Genomic DNA, 5,242 nt, shown 5'->3' on the forward strand with positions numbered 1-5,242 from the left:
TAACTCGAATGTGGAATCTAAAAACAGAAACAATTCCTATCATAGTAGGTGCCTTAGGTATAATAAAAAAATATTCAGATAAATACATAACAAAAACACCAGGACTTACAAATATATATCGCATACAGATAATTGCACTACTGGGCACTGCACACATCCTACGCAAAACACTTTCAATACAGTAACCATAAGAGCACCACAGCAAACTACAGCACATACCCAAGGCGTACAGAGCTGCGCTCGGTAGTGAAGTGAAAGCACGTTATAAAAATAAAACTACTGAACAATAATAATAATAATAATAATAATAATAATAATAATAATAATAATAATAATAATAATAATAATAATATTGTCTCTTTTAGCTCCAGAGTTCAAACACCACCGTGGTCGACTTTGCCTTTCATCCTTTCGGGGTCAATAAAATAAGTACCAGCTGAACACTGGGGTCGATGTAATCGACTTACCCCTTTCCCTTTCCCTGCTATTTCTCCCCTCTGTGTATTAGCACGTTTAGACGATGAAATGTTCCCAGTAAAAATCTCCAGAAAAATTATTCCATTTCATAAGTGCTTCTTCAGTGAAAGCTAAAACCAATCGGAATCGGATATTTTTGCCAAACTGAAGTCTTTATTCTACAGCACCTACGCGAATATTGATAAGTTCCAGAATTGTTGCTGCTCCACTCGTAGTTAAATACTATGTATACTTTGGGGACAGGGAATCTAAGATCTAGTTTAATCTTGTTAGCACATTTTTCTCTTTTATTCTATAGTCCTAAAGGGTTGTAAACATCCTTCTTCAATCGAGAAATCATTTTAGTTTGTTATACATTGACCTTGCAGAAATTCCCTTAATACAAGTTTTTCCGTGACATGACTATCACATTGTGTATCCTTTCTTACTTGACCTTAAGGAAGAAAACTTCTTTCACTTTAAGGATAATATATTCAGTTTCAACAATTCCAACTTTGATAACTAGCCATTTCTTGCTTTGGCTTTCTCAATCATTCTTTCGTTCTCAATCTTTCTCTACCTCTCTTTTCTCTTCACTTTTCTTTTTCTCGTTATTTTTGCGTCTACATCCTTCTTTTTTTCTGTATATCGAACGTTTTCTCTCTTTCTCCCTGCCTGTCTTTCTCTCTCAGTACTTTTATATCACTCTTTCTCTCTTTCTTTCTGTTCTTTCTCTCAGACACACAAACACACGCATTTTACTTTCTTCTTTTTGTGCTTCTCTCAGTCTCATTACCAATGTTTAGAGTATTCACTAAACCATTGAATATGTCGATTTGGGCAAAACGCCATTAATCATCATTTCATTTGGCAAATAATATCTTTCTTTCTTTTTTTTATATATTGTTGAAACAAAATTATGACATGGTTTCCCGCCTCAAGGATAAAATGTTAGATGCGTAAGTTAGCTGCATAACTCTGATCTCATTGGATCCGAATGTCGTAAATTCTATCATATGACCGCTGTTGGCAACACATCACTGCCAACAATCTTATCTTACTTGGCTCTATTTTTCTAATGGGTAATCTACATTTTACTCTAAGGAAGCAGTGGCCTTCCGTTTCTACCTCGCCACCGCACATCCATCAACAATGACCAGCTCCCAGCGGGATAGGGAGTCTATGAAAACACATTATACTCTGTAGCTTAGTAAACTGCAGTGACATTTAAATACCGTTACAAGGAACATAGAATTGAATCAGCTTAAAATCAAACATAATTTTAAGATGTCCTTCTCGGAAAACAAACACACTGTACAAGTGAGTTAAACTACAATGGTGATATTCGTTCACCCCACAGGCAAGTCGCAGTCCATAATGAGAAAAACTTAACGTTTATTGGCACCAAAGAAAACTAGCGATAGCAAGAAATTTCACAGAAACGAAAAACAGACGCAATGGCTTTGTGGATTGTCATTTTTTTCTCAATTTGCCAGTCATGAGTTCGTTTCGCATTGCAAGAATTTCTTTATTCTCTTAGACCGAAGCACTTAATACTATTTGCCTTCAACTACTGAAAACAAAAATTCCGAAGAAAAAAAATAAAATTCGAAAAACATAGACATTTCTTGTTGCATTCAATTGATTTACTTCTATGCAAAAAAAAAAGATGTAAAATATCAAATCATTGTTAAAAACAATTTCATCTCATAATAAACTTTAAAAATCATCGTATTTTTTTCTATTTTCAGTACAATAGTCAAAAATAATCTAAAACTTAGCTTAAGTGTACATTATCGTCAACTTAAACTGCTTCTAATTGTTCGAATTTTGTTGGCTTTATGTTCAGTATAAATGTATAGAGTAGCAAGAAATAATATCACTATAAATAGTAGGTTCGTAATGGTTAATGGGCAACACCAAGGTAAATCAGATCGATTTTTAAAAATAAAAACAATCCAGGAAGGTGTATGTTACTGGGGCTGCACTTGGCACTTCATTTATACAGGGCCGTTAAAATAAATAGCAGTTTAAATCTTCCATACACAGCTACCATTTTTGGACGATTTCCATACTTCTTATGTAACAGCATGATTTCTTGGAGTTGGAATATCTTTATTGCCTCACCGGCGTTTCAATCAAGACGGTTTTGTGTTCTATTCTGGCATATAATATTCAGAAATGAGTTATATAATGCATCTACTTATTTTCAGTGGAGGCGCAATGGCCCAGCGGTTAGGGCAGCGGTTAGGGCAGCGGATTCGCGGTCATAGGATCGCGGATTCGCGGTCATAGGATCGCGGTTTCGATTCCCAGACCGGGCGTTGTGAGTGTTTATTGAGCGAAAACACCTAAAAGCTCCACGAGGCTCCGGCAGGGGATGGTGGCGAACCCTGCTGTACTCTTTCACCACAACTTTTTCTCACTCTTTCTTCCTGTTTCTGTTGTGCCTGTAATTCAAAAGACCAGCCTTGTCACACACTGTGTCACGCTGAATCTCCCTGAGAACTACATTAAGGGTACACGTGTCTATAGAGTGCTCAGCCACTTGCACGTTAATTTCACGAGCAGGCTGTTCCGTTGATCCGATCAACTGGAACCCTCGACGTCGTAAGCGACGGAGTGTCAACAACTTATTTTCAAGAATGTACGGGAAAATTTTAGGTTATTTCTAAAAGATTGACTGGGGTTACACAAACTTAAGAAAGTTTACGATAAAGTTAAAAACACACCTTTCAAAAACCTTGGTCCGAGGGAAAATGAACGTACATAAAAGAAATCTATTGCATTGAAAATGTTGGGGACCGTTAGTATCGAAGCTTCTTCGTTGACTCAATAAATACCAGTTATATACTGAGGAAGATTCAATAAACTAAATACCTTTCTTGCAACATAATTATTAAATATTTGGTTTAATTACTGCGTTTAATTTCACTTTGTGTGAGTTGTTTACCTCCGCCATATTGTTTACAAATTTTAGCACAAGGCCAGCAATGGACAATACCCCCCATGGACAATACCTCCCCCCGCCAAAAAAAAGACAACAGATGATGATTTAAAACTCCTTAATATATTGGAGAGGGGGTAATTAACCAAGGGGGTAATTGTCCTGGGAGTAGTTGTCGTCGGGGGAATTGTCCTATGGGGGAATAATTGTCCGAAGGGGGTAATTGTCCTCCGTGTGTGTATGCGTGCGTGTGTTTTTATGTGTTTTGCTTAGTCTGGAGGAAAGGGAAAATCACATGATTATTACAAGCCCCTCTAAAACTGACGAGATTGATGTCATTAATGTTCCTATTAACTATTGCTAGTGAACACCTGCTGAAAGGACATGAGCAGAGAGGAAATTCCAGAGGAATGATGTTCTGAGAATGAGGTATAAGGGAATAGCGGTTAGTGTAATGAAGGGACAGTTGGACACACCATGATCGCGGAAAGGTGAGGAAACGTGTGAAACGGGGTGCCTGGATGATGGAGGTTCTAAAGTAGCTTGGGTGATGGCGGTACGAAAGTAGCCAACTTCTCGAAGGAGTATCCATTATAGTAGCGATATGAACGACAAAGTGAGAGGACGGTACTCCAGTGACCGAGAAGTTGGTGTCTTCCGTTATTGATAGAGTGCTAGTAGGCCAACTGAACTTCTTTGGGTGTTATATAGCAATGGCTCTCAGCCGGGGTCAATATAGCCCCTGAGGGTCCATATAATATTCTAAGGGTCCACGCATCAAAATAATAAATTTGGGATCCCCAATAGTATTTTAATGACCCATGAAAACAATCTTGCTTTAGATGTATGTATTTGTATGTATTGCAAGAAACAGCTAGGTTTCTTTCTCTGACATTTTACATAGTTCAGCCAACATCAAGGAAAGAGTGAAAAGCAAATAGGATTTTTTTTTAAATTTCTTTAAAACTAGTTCTCAAACATCAAATGGCTAAGGAGCTCCACCAGAAGAAAATAGTAATCAAAGGGGCCCTCAGATAAAACATGGTGGAGAACTCTTGCTATATATATATATCATTGGACGTAGGAACAACGTTGTTATAAATGTAGGAATAGCACTCCATTGTGATCCTCACTCAAGCCTTGTAGAGTCTTAGCACTTGTTGAGGGCTGAAGTATCTCCTGGCCCTAAAGAGAGGAGCTCATATCCGAGACGCTATCCTATGCTTAGGATGTACCTTTGTCAGAGGAGAACCGAAGTGTTAGCGCGGCCCAGTAGCTGGAGCGATTGTGAGGGGTTTAGTTGAGTGCCGCTCATGTCGAGAGGGGATGTGGTACGATGCTGTTCTTTCGATATGAATAGCACTTGAGTTTCCTGCTGTTCCAAGAGACACGATTGGCATAGCTCCATAAGAAAATGCTCTTACAGTTTCCATTAATGAAATCATTGAAGGTTCCTATTTGTGGAGTCTAGGATGATGCATGTTTAGGGAGCGTCGGAGAGGAAAGGAGGATCGTGTCACCTGCCGATGCGTGAGCGTTTTTGGAGGTAGTAGTAAGTAGATCATTGATGTAGAAAACGAAGAGATTGGGGATGGAGAGGAGAGAGACCTAGGGGAACATTTGGAGTTTATAGAGGGTGGGGAAGAAATGGTTCCGTCAGTACATATCTCAAGGGTACGATTTGAAAGGAAACTGCTGATCGAGGAGATAAGTGATGGGTGTTGCCCGTAGTTTGGTATACACACATACACACGCACATACATGCATACATACATATATATATATATACATATACACACACACATATATATCTATAGACACACACATATATGCACGCAT

This window comes from Octopus bimaculoides, chromosome 13, assembly GCF_001194135.2.
Source record: "Octopus bimaculoides isolate UCB-OBI-ISO-001 chromosome 13, ASM119413v2, whole genome shotgun sequence".
Taxonomy (NCBI): Eukaryota; Metazoa; Mollusca; class Cephalopoda; order Octopoda; family Octopodidae; genus Octopus; species Octopus bimaculoides.